The following is a 12,653-nucleotide window of genomic DNA, read 5'->3' on the forward strand; positions in this document are numbered from 1 at the left end:
GCAGCTGGCCCGAAGCCACTGGGAGCCACCATTGCGTCGCCACGGCCCCTCAGCCCCGGCAAGGCCACCCTTGCCCGCACACCACCCGCCGAGCTCAGGAGCCCGCCCCTGGTGGCCGGCAGGCCCGGGGAAGCGGCCCCGGCCCTCGATCCCGCTCCCGCACCCGGCCGCGGCGACACGGCGGAGGCGGGGCTTCTGCCGGAGGGAGCTGTGGCGGGACACACCGGCGCACAGGTGGCGGCAGCGGGGCTGGGCGCCAGTGGGGGCGGCCAGGTGCAGGTCGAGGGGCTCGCTGGCCGAAAGGACGGCAACCGGGCCCGCGGCGGATTCTGGGTCCGGGCCAGCCACCCCGGGAGCGTCCGGGGTGCGGCTGCCTTCCGGGGCCGCCTTCTGGCCGCCCGGCCGGCCGGGCCGGCGGGGAGCGGCCCCTCCGGCGCACGCGCGCCGTGGTGGGAGGGGCCTGAGGAGGTGGGGCCTGCAGCGGGGCCCGGCGGGGGCGGAGCCGGCGGCCACCGCCCGCGGGCGAGTAAAGGAGAAGGCGGAGCGGGAGGCAAAAAGCCTACAGCACCCGGTATTCCCAGGCGGTCTCCCATCCAAGTACTAACCAGGCCCGACCCTGCTTAGCTTCCGAGATCAGACGAGATCGGGCGCGTTCAGGGTGGTATGGCCGTAGACGGGGGCGGGGACCGCGGGCTGCCTCTTGAGGCCCAGTTGCGCTGGCGCTGGCGCCTTAGGGCCAGCCAGCCCGGCGGTCAGCCCGCCCAGGCAGGGGGAACGGACGTCTCGGGTATCGGGCGGTGGCGGAGGGTTTGGCCACCACCTCCCAGCCGAGGGCCGGCGTGACCCAGCAAACCCTTCGGCGCTTGGCGCCCCGCCCAAGATCCCGCACGTCGCTCACAGGGACGTGGCCCCGGGGGCTTCGGGGCCCGGAGCCCGCGGTCCCTGGGGCATCGCCCCTGCCCGCCCACGCGGCGCTAGGCGCAGCCCGGCCGCAGCCCGGGCCGGCCCTGCTGCCCGACAGCAGCTGGCCCGAAGCCACTGGGAGCCACCATTGCGTCGCCACGGCCCCTCAGCCCCGGCAAGGCCACCCTTGCCCGCACACCACCCGCCGAGCTCAGGAGCCCGCCCCTGGTGGCCGGCAGGCCCGGGGAAGCGGCCCCGGCCCTCGATCCCGCTCCCGCACCCGGCCGCGGCGACACGGCGGAGGCGGGGCTTCTGCCGGAGGGAGCTGTGGCGGGACACACCGGCGCACAGGTGGCGGCAGCGGGGCTGGGCGCCAGTGGGGGCGGCCAGGTGCAGGTCGAGGGGCTCGCTGGCCGAAAGGACGGCAACCGGGCCCGCGGCGGATTCTGGGTCCGGGCCAGCCACCCCGGGAGCGTCCGGGGTGCGGCTGCCTTCCGGGGCCGCCTTCTGGCCGCCCGGCCGGCCGGGCCGGCGGGGAGCGGCCCCTCCGGCGCACGCGCGCCGTGGTGGGAGGGGCCTGAGGAGGTGGGGCCTGCAGCGGGGCCCGGCGGGGGCGGAGCCGGCGGCCACCGCCCGCGGGCGAGTAAAGGAGAAGGCGGAGCGGGAGGCAAAAAGCCTACAGCACCCGGTATTCCCAGGCGGTCTCCCATCCAAGTACTAACCAGGCCCGACCCTGCTTAGCTTCCGAGATCAGACGAGATCGGGCGCGTTCAGGGTGGTATGGCCGTAGACGGGGGCGGGGACCGCGGGCTGCCTCTTGAGGCCCAGTTGCGCTGGCGCTGGCGCCTTAGGGCCAGCCAGCCCGGCGGTCAGCCCGCCCAGGCAGGGGGAACGGACGTCTCGGGTATCGGGCGGTGGCGGAGGGTTTGGCCACCACCTCCCAGCTGAGGGCCGGCGTGACCCAGCAAACCCTTCGGCGCTTGGCGCCCCGCCCAAGATCCCGCACGTCGCTCACAGGGACGTGGCCCCGGGGGCTTCGGGGCCCGGGGCCCGCGGTCCCTGGGGCATCGCCCCTGCCCGCCCACGCGGCGCTAGGCGCAGCCCGGCCGCAGCCCGGGCCGGCCCTGCTGCCCGACAGCAGCTGGCCCGAAGCCACTGGGAGCCACCATTGCGTCGCCACGGCCCCTCAGCCCCGGCAAGGCCACCCTTGCCCGCACACCACCCGCCGAGCTCAGGAGCCCGCCCCTGGTGGCCGGCAGGCCCGGGGAAGCGGCCCCGGCCCTCGATCCCGCTCCCGCACCCGGCCGCGGCGACACGGCGGAGGCGGGGCTTCTGCCGGAGGGAGCTGTGGCGGGACACACCGGCGCACAGGTGGCGGCAGCGGGGCTGGGCGCCAGTGGGGGCGGCCAGGTGCAGGTCGAGGGGCTCGCTGGCCGAAAGGACGGCAACCGGGCCCGCGGCGGATTCTGGGTCCGGGCCAGCCACCCCGGGAGCGTCCGGGGTGCGGCTGCCTTCCGGGGCCGCCTTCTGGCCGCCCGGCCGGCCGGGCCGGCGGGGAGCGGCCCCTCCGGCGCACGCGCGCCGTGGTGGGAGGGGCCTGAGGAGGTGGGGCCTGCAGCGGGGCCCGGCGGGGGCGGAGCCGGCGGCCACCGCCCGCGGGCGAGTAAAGGAGAAGGCGGAGCGGGAGGCAAAAAGCCTACAGCACCCGGTATTCCCAGGCGGTCTCCCATCCAAGTACTAACCAGGCCCGACCCTGCTTAGCTTCCGAGATCAGACGAGATCGGGCGCGTTCAGGGTGGTATGGCCGTAGACGGGGGCGGGGACCGCGGGCTGCCTCTTGAGGCCCAGTTGCGCTGGCGCTGGCGCCTTAGGGCCAGCCAGCCCGGCGGTCAGCCCGCCCAGGCAGGGGGAACGGACGTCTCGGGTATCGGGCGGTGGCGGAGGGTTTGGCCACCACCTCCCAGCCGAGGGCCGGCGTGACCCAGCAAACCCTTCGGCGCTTGGCGCCCCGCCCAAGATCCCGCACGTCGCTCACAGGGACGTGGCCCCGGAGGCTTCGGGGCCCGGGGCCCGCGGTCCCTGGGGCATCGCCCCTGCCCGCCCACGCGGCGCTAGGCGCAGCCCGGCCGCAGCCCGGGCCGGCCCTGCTGCCCGACAGCAGCTGGCCCGAAGCCACTGGGAGCCACCATTGCGTCGCCACGGCCCCTCAGCCCCGGCAAGGCCACCCTTGCCCGCACACCACCCGCCGAGCTCAGGAGCCCGCCCCTGGTGGCCGGCAGGCCCGGGGAAGCGGCCCCGGCCCTCGATCCCGCTCCCGCACCCGGCCGCGGCGACACGGCGGAGGCGGGGCTTCTGCCGGAGGGAGCTGTGGCGGGACACACCGGCGCACAGGTGGCGGCAGCGGGGCTGGGCGCCAGTGGGGGCGGCCAGGTGCAGGTCGAGGGGCTCGCTGGCCGAAAGGACGGCACCCGGGCCCGCGGCGGATTCTGGGTCCGGGCCAGCCACCCCGGGAGCGTCCGGGGTGCGGCTGCCTTCCGGGGCCGCCTTCTGGCCGCCCGGCCGGCCGGGCCGGCGGGGAGCGGCCCCTCCGGCGCACGCGCGCCGTGGTGGGAGGGGCCTGAGGAGGTGGGGCCTGCAGCGGGGCCCGGCGGGGGCGGAGCCGGCGGCCACCGCCCGCGGGCGAGTAAAGGAGAAGGCGGAGCGGGAGGCAAAAAGCCTACAGCACCCGGTATTCCCAGGCGGTCTCCCATCCAAGTACTAACCAGGCCCGACCCTGCTTAGCTTCCGAGATCAGACGAGATCGGGCGCGTTCAGGGTGGTATGGCCGTAGACGGGGGCGGGGACCGCGGGCTGCCTCTTGAGGCCCAGTTGCGCTGGCGCTGGCGCCTTAGGGCCAGCCAGCCCGGCGGTCAGCCCGCCCCGGCGGGACCCCGCCGCCCGCCCAGGCAGGGGGAAAGGACGTCTCGGGTATCGGGCGGTGGCGGAGGGTTTGGCCACCACCTCCCAGCCGAGGGCCGGCGTGACCCAGCAAACCCTTCGGCGCTTGGCGCCCCGCCCAAGATCCCGCACGTCGCTCACAGGGACGTGGCCCCGGGGGCTTCGGGGCCCGGGGCCCGCGGTCCCTGGGGCATCGCCCCTGCCCGCCCACGCGGCGCTAGGCGCAGCCCGGCCGCAGCCCGGGCCGGCCCTGCTGCCCGACAGCAGCTGGCCCGAAGCCACTGGGAGCCACCATTGCGTCGCCACGGCCCCTCAGCCCCGGCAAGGCCACCCTTGCCCGCACACCACCCGCCGAGCTCAGGAGCCCGCCCCTGGTGGCCGGCAGGCCCGGGGAAGCGGCCCCGGCCCTCGATCCCGCTCCCGCACCCGGCCGCGGCGACACGGCGGAGGCGGGGCTTCTGCCGGAGGGAGCTGTGGCGGGACACACCGGCGCACAGGTGGCGGCAGCGGGGCTGGGCGCCAGTGGGGGCGGCCAGGTGCAGGTCGAGGGGCTCGCTGGCCGAAAGGACGGCAACCGGGCCCGCGGCGGATTCTGGGTCCGGGCCATCCACCCCGGGAGCGTCCGGGGTGCGGCTGCCTTCCGGGGCCGCCTTCTGGCCGCCCGGCCGGCCGGGCCGGCGGGGAGCGGCCCCTCCGGCGCACGCGCGCCGTGGTGGGAGGGGCCTGAGGAGGTGGGGCCTGCAGCGGGGCCCGGCGGGGGCGGAGCCGGCGGCCACCGCCCGCGGGCGAGTAAAGGAGAAGGCGGAGCGGGAGGCAAAAAGCCTACAGCACCCGGTATTCCCAGGCGGTCTCCCATCCAAGTACTAACCAGGCCCGACCCTGCTTAGCTTCCGAGATCAGACGAGATCGGGCGCGTTCAGGGTGGTATGGCCGTAGACGGGGACGGGGACCGCGGGCTGCCTCTTGAGGCCCAGTTGCGCTGGCGCTGGCGCCTTAGGGCCAGCCAGCCCGGCGGTCAGCCCGCCCAGGCAGGGGGAACGGACGTCTCGGGTATCGGGCGGTGGCGGAGGGTTTGGCCACCACCTCCCAGCCGAGGGCCGGCGTGACCCAGCAAACCCTTCGGCGCTTGGCGCCCCGCCCAAGATCCCGCACGTCGCTCACAGGGACGTGGCCCCGGAGGCTTCGTGGCCCGGGGCCCGCGGTCCCTGGGGCATCGCCCCTGCCCGCCCACGCGGCGCTAGGCGCAGCCCGGCCGCAGCCCGGGCCGGCCCTGCTGCCCGACAGCAGCTGGCCCGAAGCCACTGGGAGCCACCATTGCGTCGCCACGGCCCCTCAGCCCCGGCAAGGCCACCCTTGCCCGCACACCACCCGCCGAGGTCAGGAGCCCGCCCCTGGTGGCCGGCAGGCCCGGGGAAGCGGCCCCGGCCCTCGATCCCGCTCCCGCACCCGGCCGCGGCGACACGGCGGAGGCGGGGCTTCTGCCGGAGGGAGCTGTGGCGGGACACACCGGCGCACAGGTGGCGGCAGCGGGGCTGGGCGCCAGTGGGGGCGGCCAGGTGCAGGTCGAGGGGCTCGCTGGCCGAAAGGACGGCAACCGGGCCCGCGGCGGATTCTGGGTCCGGGCCAGCCACCCCGGGAGCGTCCGGGGTGCGGCTGCCTTCCGGGGCCGCCTTCTGGCCGCCCGGCCGGCCGGGCCGGCGGGGAGCGGCCCCTCCGGCGCACGCGCGCCGTGGTGGGAGGGGCCTGAGGAGGTGGGGCCTGCAGCGGGGCCCGGCGGGGGCGGAGCCGGCGGCCACCGCCCGCGGGCGAGTAAAGGAGAAGGCGGAGCGGGAGGCAAAAAGCCTACAGCACCCGGTATTCCCAGGCGGTCTCCCATCCAAGTACTAACCAGGCCCGACCCTGCTTAGCTTCCGAGATCAGACGAGATCGGGCGCGTTCAGGGTGGTATGGCCGTAGACGGGGGCGGGGACCGCGGGCTGCCTCTTGAGGCCCAGTTGCGCTGGCGCTGGCGCCTTAGGGCCAGCCAGCCCGGCGGTCAGCCCGCCCAGGCAGGGGGAACGGACGTCTCGGGTATCGGGCGGTGGCGGAGGGTTTGGCCACCACCTCCCAGCCGAGGGCCGGCGTGACCCAGCAAACCCTTCGGCGCTTGGCGCCCCGCCCAAGATCCCGCACGTCGCTCACAGGGACGTGGCCCCGGAGGCTTCGGGGCCCGGGGCCCGCGGTCCCTGGGGCATCGCCCCTGCCCGCCCACGCGGCGCTAGGCGCAGCCCGGCCGCAGCCCGGGCCGGCCCTGCTGCCCGACTGCAGCTGGCCCGAAGCCACTGGGAGCCACCATTGCGTCGCCACGGCCCCTCAGCCCCGGCAAGGCCACCCTTGCCCGCACACCACCCGCCGAGCTCAGGAGCCCGCCCCTGGTGGCCGGCAGGCCCGGGGAAGCGGCCCCGGCCCTCGATCCCGCTCCCGCACCCGGCCGCGGCGACACGGCAGAGGCGGGGCTTCTGCCGGAGGGAGCTGTGGCGGGACACACCGGCGCACAGGTGGCGGCAGCGGGGCTGGGCGCCAGTGGGGGCGGCCAGGTGCAGGTCGAGGGGCTCGCTGGCCGAAAGGACGGCAACCGGGCCCGCGGCGGATTCTGGGTCCGGGCCAGCCACCCCGGGAGCGTCCGGGGTGCGGCTGCCTTCCGGGGCCGCCTTCTGGCCGCCCGGCCGGCCGGGCCGGCGGGGAGCGGCCCCTCCGGCGCACGCGCGCCGTGGTGGGAGGGGCCTGAGGAGGTGGGGCCTGCAGCGGGGCCCGGCGGGGGCGGAGCCGGCGGCCACCGCCCGCAGGCGAGTAAAGGAGAAGGCGGAGCGGGAGGCAAAAAGCCTACAGCACCCGGTATTCCCAGGCGGTCTCCCATCCAAGTACTAACCAGGCCCGACCCTGCTTAGCTTCCGAGATCAGACGAGATCGGGCGCGTTCAGGGTGGTATGGCCGTAGACGGGGGCGGGGACCGCGGGCTGCCTCTTGAGGCCCAGTTGCGCTGGCTCTGGCGCCTTAGGGCCAGCCAGCCCGGCGGTCAGCCCGCCCAGGCAGGGGGAACGGACGTCTCGGGTATCGGGCGGTGGCGGAGGGTTTGGCCACCACCTCCCAGCCGAGGGCCGGCGTGACCCAGCAAACCCTTCGGCGCTTGGCGCCCCGCCCAAGATCCCGCACGTCGCTCACAGGGACGTGGCCCCGGGGGCTTCGGGGCCCGGGGCCCGCGGTCCCTGGGGCATCGCCCCTGCCCGCCCACGCGGCGCTAGGCGCAGCCCGGCCGCAGCCCGGGCCGGCCCTGCTGCCCGACAGCAGCTGGCCCGAAGCCACTGGGAGCCACCATTGCGTCGCCACGGCCCCTCAGCCCCGGCAAGGCCACCCTTGCCCGCACACCACCCGCCGAGCTCAGGAGCCCGCCCCTGGTGGCCGGCAGGCCCGGGGAAGCGGCCCCGGCCCTCGATCCCGCTCCCGCACCCGGCCGCGGCGACACGGCGGAGGCGGGGCTTCTGCCGGAGGGAGCTGTGGCGGGACACACCGGCGCACAGGTGGCGGCAGCGGGGCTGGGCGCCAGTGGGGGCGGCCAGGTGCAGGTCGAGGGGCTCGCTGGCCGAAAGGACGGCAACCGGGCCCGCGGCGGATTCTGGGTCCGGGCCAGCCACCCCGGGAGCGTCCGGGGTGCGGCTGCCTTCCGGGGCCGCCTTCTGGCCGCCCGGCCGGCCGGGCCGGCGGGGAGCGGCCCCTCCGGCGCACGCGCGCCGTGGTGGGAGGGGCCTGAGGAGGTGGGGCCTGCAGCGGGGCCCGGCGGGGGCGGAGCCGGCGGCCACCGCCCGCGGGCGAGTAAAGGAGAAGGCAGAGCGGGAGGCAAAAAGCCTACAGCACCCGGTATTCCCAGGCGGTCTCCCATCCAAGTACTAACCAGGCCCGACCCTGCTTAGCTTCCGAGATCAGACGAGATCGGGCGCGTTCAGGGTGGTATGGCCGTAGACGGGGGCGGGGACCGCGGGCTGCCTCTTGAGGCCCAGTTGCGCTGGCGCTGGCGCCTTAGGGCCAGCCAGCCCGGCGGTCAGCCCGCCCAGGCAGGGGGAACGGACGTCTCGGGTATCGGGCGGTGGCGGAGGGTTTGGCCACCACCTCCCAGCCGAGGGCCGGCGTGACCCAGCAAACCCTTCGGCGCTTGGCGCCCCGCCCAAGATCCCGCACGTCGCTCACAGGGACGTGGCCCCGGGGGCTTCGGGGCCCGGGGCCCGCGGTCCCTGGGGCATCGCCCCTGCCCGCCCACGCGGCGCTAGGCGCAGCCCGGCCGCAGCCCGGGCCGGCCCTGCTGCCCGACAGCAGCTGGCCCGAAGCCACTGGGAGCCACCATTGCGTCGCCACGGCCCCTCAGCCCCGGCAAGGCCACCCTTGCCCGCACACCACCCGCCGAGCTCAGGAGCCCGCCCCTGGTGGCCGGCAGGCCCGGGGAAGCGGCCCCGGCCCTCGATCCCGCTCCCGCACCCGGCCGCGGCGACACGGCGGAGGCGGGGCTTCTGCCGGAGGGAGCTGTGGCGGGACACACCGGCGCACAGGTGGCGGCAGCGGGGCTGGGCGCCAGTGGGGGCGGCCAGGTGCAGGTCGAGGGGCTCGCTGGCCGAAAGGACGGCAACCGGGCCCGCGGCGGATTCTGGGTCCGGGCCAGCCACCCCGGGAGCGTCCGGGGTGCGGCTGCCTTCCGGGGCCGCCTTCTGGCCGCCCGGCCGGCCGGGCCGGCGGGGAGCGGCCCCTCCGGCGCACGCGCGCCGTGGTGGGAGGGGCCTGAGGAGGTGGGGCCTGCAGCGGGGCCCGGCGGGGGCGGAGCCGGCGGCCACCGCCCGCGGGCGAGTAAAGGAGAAGGCGGAGCGGGAGGCAAAAAGCCTACAGCACCCGGTATTCCCAGGCGGTCTCCCATCCAAGTACTAACCAGGCCCGACCCTGCTTAGCTTCCGAGATCAGACGAGATCGGGCGCGTTCAGGGTGGTATGGCCGTAGACGGGGGCGGGGACCGCGGGCTGCCTCTTGAGGCCCAGTTGCGCTGGCGCTGGCGCCTTAGGGCCAGCCAGCCCGGCGGTCAGCCCGCCCAGGCAGGGGGAACGGACGTCTCGGGTATCGGGCGGTGGCGGAGGGTTTGGCCACCACCTCCCAGCCGAGGGCCGGCGTGACCCAGCAAACCCTTCGGCGCTTGGCGCCCCGCCCAAGATCCCGCACGTCGCTCACAGGGACGTGGCCCCGGGGGCTTCGGGGCCCGGGGCCCGCGGTCCCTGGGGCATCGCCCCTGCCCGCCCACGCGGCGCTAGGCGCAGCCCGGCCGCAGCCCGGGCCGGCCCTGCTGCCCGACAGCAGCTGGCCCGAAGCCACTGGGAGCCACCATTGCGTCGCCACGGCCCCTCAGCCCCGGCAAGGCCACCCTTGCCCGCACACCACCCGCCGAGCTCAGGAGCCCGCCCCTGGTGGCCGGCAGGCCCGGGGAAGCGGCCCCGGCCCTCGATCCCGCTCCCGCACCCGGCCGCGGCGACACGGCGGAGGCGGGGCTTCTGCCGGAGGGAGCTGTGGCGGGACACACCGGCGCACAGGTGGCGGCAGCGGGGCTGGGCGCCAGTGGGGGCGGCCAGGTGCAGGTCGAGGGGCTCGCTGGCCGAAAGGACGGCAACCGGGCCCGCGGCGGATTCTGGGTCCGGGCCAGCCACCCCGGGAGCGTCCGGGGTGCGGCTGCCTTCCGGGGCCGCCTTCTGGCCGCCCGGCCGGCCGGGCCGGCGGGGAGCGGCCCCTCCGGCGCACGCGCGCCGTGGTGGGAGGGGCCTGAGGAGGTGGGGCCTGCAGCGGGGCCCGGCGGGGGCGGAGCCGGCGGCCACCGCCCGCGGGCGAGTAAAGAAGGCGGAGCGGGAGGCAAAAAGCCTACAGCACCCGGTATTCCCAGGCGGTCTCCCATCCAAGTACTAACCAGGCCCGACCCTGCTTAGCTTCCGAGATCAGACGAGATCGGGCGCGTTCAGGGTGGTATGGCCGTAGACGGGGGCGGGGACCGCGGGCTGCCTCTTGAGGCCCAGTTGCGCTGGCGCTGGCGCCTTAGGGCCAGCCAGCCCGGCGGTCAGCCCGCCCAGGCAGGGGGAACGGACGTCTCGGGTATCGGGCGGTGGCGGAGGGTTTGGCCACCACCTCCCAGCCGAGGGCCGGCGTGACCCAGCAAACCCTTCGGCGCTTGGCGCCCCGCCCAAGATCCCGCACGTCGCTCACAGGGACGTGGCCCCGGGGGCTTCGGGGCCCGGGGCCCGCGGTCCCTGGGGCATCGCCCCTGCCCGCCCACGCGGCGCTAGGCGCAGCCCGGCCGCAGCCCGGGCCGGCCCTGCTGCCCGACAGCAGCTGGCCCGAAGCCACTGGGAGCCACCATTGCGTCGCCACGGCCCCTCAGCCCCGGCAAGGCCACCCTTGCCCGCACACCACCCGCCGAGCTCAGGAGCCCGCCCCTGGTGGCCGGCAGGCCCGGGGAAGCGGCCCCGGCCCTCGATCCCGCTCCTGCACCCGGCCGCGGCGACACGGCGGAGGCGGGGCTTCTGCCGGAGGGAGCTGTGGCGGGACACACCGGCGCACAGGTGGCGGCAGCGGGGCTGGGCGCCAGTGGGGGCGGCCAGGTGCAGGTCGAGGGGCTCGCTGGCCGAAAGGACGGCAACCGGGCCCGCGGCGGATTCTGGGTCCGGGCCAGCCACCCCGGGAGCGTCCGGGGTGCGGCTGCCTTCCGGGGCCGCCTTCTGGCCGCCCGGCCGGCCGGGCCGGCGGGGAGCGGCCCCTCCGGCACACGCGCGCCATGGTGGGAGGGGCCTGAGGAGGTGGGGCCTGCAGCGGGGCCCGGCGGGGGCGGAGCCGGCGGCCACCGCCCGCGGGCGAGTAAAGGAGAAGGCGGAGCGGGAGGCAAAAAGCCTACAGCACCCGGTATTCCCAGGCGGTCTCCCATCCAAGTACTAACCAGGCCCGACCCTGCTTAGCTTCCGAGATCAGACGAGATCGGGCGCGTTCAGGGTGGTATGGCCGTAGACGGGGGCGGGGACCGCGGGCTGCCTCTTGAGGCCCAGTTGCGCTGGCGCTGGCGCCTTAGGGCCAGCCAGCCCGGCGGTCAGCCCGCCCAGGCAGGGGGAACGGACGTCTCGGGTATCGGGCGGTGGCGGAGGGTTTGGCCACCACCTCCCAGCCGAGGGCCGGCGTGACCCAGCAAACCCTTCGGCGCTTGGCGCCCCGCCCAAGATCCCGCACGTCGCTCACAGGGACGTGGCCCCGGAGGCTTCGGGGCCCGGGGCCCGCGGTCCCTGGGGCATCGCCCCTGCCCGCCCAAGCGGCGCTAGGCGCAGCCCGGCCGCAGCCCGGGCCGGCCCTGCTGCCCGACAGCAGCTGGCCCGAAGCCACTGGGAGCCACCATTGCGTCGCCACGGCCCCTCAGCCCCGGCAAGGCCACCCTTGCCCGCACACCACCCGCCGAGCTCAGGAGCCCGCCCCTGGTGGCCGGCAGGCCCGGGGAAGCGGCCCCGGCCCTCGATCCCGCTCCCGCACCCGGCCGCGGCGACACGGCGGAGGCGGGGCTTCTGCCGGAGGGAGCTGTGGCGGGACACACCGGCGCACAGGTGGCGGCAGCGGGGCTGGGCGCCAGTGGGGGCGGCCAGGTGCAGGTCGAGGGGCTCGCTGGCCGAAAGGACGGCAACCGGGCCCGCGGCGGATTCTGGGTCCGGGCCAGCCACCCCGGGAGCGTCCGGGGTGCGGCTGCCTTCCGGGGCCGCCTTCTGGCCGCCCGGCCGGCCGGGCCGGCGGGGAGCGGCCCCTCCGGCGCACGCGCGCCGTGGTGGGAGGGGCCTGAGGAGGTGGGGCCTGCAGCGGGGCCCGGCGGGGGCGGAGCCGGCGGCCACCGCCCGCGGGCGAGTAAAGGAGAAGGCGGAGCGGGAGGCAAAAAGCCTACAGCACCCGGTATTCCCAGGCGGTCTCCCATCCAAGTACTAACCAGGCCCGACCCTGCTTAGCTTCCGAGATCAGACGAGATCGGGCGCGTTCAGGGTGGTATGGCCGTAGACGGGGGCGGGGACCGCGGGCTGCCTCTTGAGGCCCAGTTGCGCTGGCGCTGGCGCCTTAGGGCCAGCCAGCCCGGCGGTCAGCCCGCCCCGGCGGGACCCCGCCGCCCGCCCAGGCAGGGGGAACGGACGTCTCGGGTATCGGGCGGTGGCGGAGGGTTTGGCCACCACCTCCCAGCCGAGGGCCGGCGTGACCCAGCAAACCCTTCGGCGCTTGGCGCCCCGCCCAAGATCCCGCACGTCGCTCACAGGGACGTGGCCCCGGGGGCTTCGGGGCCCGGGGCCCGCGGTCCCTGGGGCATCGCCCCTGCCCGCCCACGCGGCGCTAGGCGCAGCCCGGCCGCAGCCCGGGCCGGCCCTGCTGCCCGACAGCAGCTGGCCCGAAGCCACTGGGAGCCACCATTGCGTCGCCACGGCCCCTCAGCCCCGGCAAGGCCACCCTTGCCCGCACACCACCCGCCGAGCTCAGGAGCCCGCCCCTGGTGGCCGGCAGGCCCGGGGAAGCGGCCCCGGCCCTCGATCCCGCTCCCGCACCCGGCCGCGGCGACACGGCGGAGGCGGGGCTTCTGCCGGAGGGAGCTGTGGCGGGACACACCGGCGCACAGGTGGCGGCAGCGGGGCTGGGCGCCAGTGGGGGCGGCCAGGTGCAGGTCGAGGGGCTCGCTGGCCGAAAGGACGGCAACCGGGCCCGCGGCGGATTCTGGGTCCGGGCCAGCCACCCCGGGAGCGTCCGGGGTGCGG

At 76.8% G+C, this 12,653-nt stretch overlaps 12 non-coding genes across 12 annotated transcripts; all 12 read right to left on the bottom strand.

Annotated features, from left to right (window-relative positions):
- Nucleotides 1–556: 556 nt before the first annotated feature.
- Nucleotides 557–675, bottom strand: LOC136139338 (5S ribosomal RNA). Its single transcript, XR_010656876.1, has one exon. It is a non-coding gene; the product is annotated as a 5S ribosomal RNA (ribosomal RNA).
- Nucleotides 676–1,576: 901 nt separating this feature from the next.
- On the bottom strand, nucleotides 1,577–1,695 carry LOC136139339 (5S ribosomal RNA). The gene has a single exon (XR_010656877.1). It is a non-coding gene; the product is annotated as a 5S ribosomal RNA (ribosomal RNA).
- A 901-nt stretch (nucleotides 1,696–2,596) lies between these two features.
- LOC136139340 (5S ribosomal RNA) lies at nucleotides 2,597–2,715 on the bottom strand. Its single transcript, XR_010656878.1, has one exon. It is a non-coding gene; the product is annotated as a 5S ribosomal RNA (ribosomal RNA).
- Nucleotides 2,716–3,616: 901 nt separating this feature from the next.
- LOC136139342 (5S ribosomal RNA) lies at nucleotides 3,617–3,735 on the bottom strand. Its single transcript, XR_010656880.1, has one exon. It is a non-coding gene; the product is annotated as a 5S ribosomal RNA (ribosomal RNA).
- A 924-nt stretch (nucleotides 3,736–4,659) lies between these two features.
- On the bottom strand, nucleotides 4,660–4,778 carry LOC136139343 (5S ribosomal RNA). The gene has a single exon (XR_010656881.1). It is a non-coding gene; the product is annotated as a 5S ribosomal RNA (ribosomal RNA).
- Nucleotides 4,779–5,679: 901 nt separating this feature from the next.
- On the bottom strand, nucleotides 5,680–5,798 carry LOC136139344 (5S ribosomal RNA). Its single transcript, XR_010656882.1, has one exon. It is a non-coding gene; the product is annotated as a 5S ribosomal RNA (ribosomal RNA).
- Nucleotides 5,799–6,699: 901 nt separating this feature from the next.
- On the bottom strand, nucleotides 6,700–6,818 carry LOC136139345 (5S ribosomal RNA). The gene has a single exon (XR_010656883.1). It is a non-coding gene; the product is annotated as a 5S ribosomal RNA (ribosomal RNA).
- A 901-nt stretch (nucleotides 6,819–7,719) lies between these two features.
- LOC136139346 (5S ribosomal RNA) lies at nucleotides 7,720–7,838 on the bottom strand. Its single transcript, XR_010656884.1, has one exon. It is a non-coding gene; the product is annotated as a 5S ribosomal RNA (ribosomal RNA).
- A 901-nt stretch (nucleotides 7,839–8,739) lies between these two features.
- On the bottom strand, nucleotides 8,740–8,858 carry LOC136139347 (5S ribosomal RNA). Its single transcript, XR_010656885.1, has one exon. It is a non-coding gene; the product is annotated as a 5S ribosomal RNA (ribosomal RNA).
- Nucleotides 8,859–9,756: 898 nt separating this feature from the next.
- On the bottom strand, nucleotides 9,757–9,875 carry LOC136139348 (5S ribosomal RNA). The gene has a single exon (XR_010656886.1). It is a non-coding gene; the product is annotated as a 5S ribosomal RNA (ribosomal RNA).
- A 901-nt stretch (nucleotides 9,876–10,776) lies between these two features.
- LOC136139349 (5S ribosomal RNA) lies at nucleotides 10,777–10,895 on the bottom strand. Its single transcript, XR_010656887.1, has one exon. It is a non-coding gene; the product is annotated as a 5S ribosomal RNA (ribosomal RNA).
- Nucleotides 10,896–11,796: 901 nt separating this feature from the next.
- Nucleotides 11,797–11,915, bottom strand: LOC136139350 (5S ribosomal RNA). Its single transcript, XR_010656888.1, has one exon. It is a non-coding gene; the product is annotated as a 5S ribosomal RNA (ribosomal RNA).
- Between the last annotated feature and the right edge of the window lie 738 nt (nucleotides 11,916–12,653).

The sequence above is a fragment of the Phocoena phocoena genome, chromosome 19, assembly GCF_963924675.1.
Source record: "Phocoena phocoena chromosome 19, mPhoPho1.1, whole genome shotgun sequence".
NCBI lineage: Eukaryota > Metazoa > Chordata > Mammalia > Artiodactyla > Phocoenidae > Phocoena > Phocoena phocoena.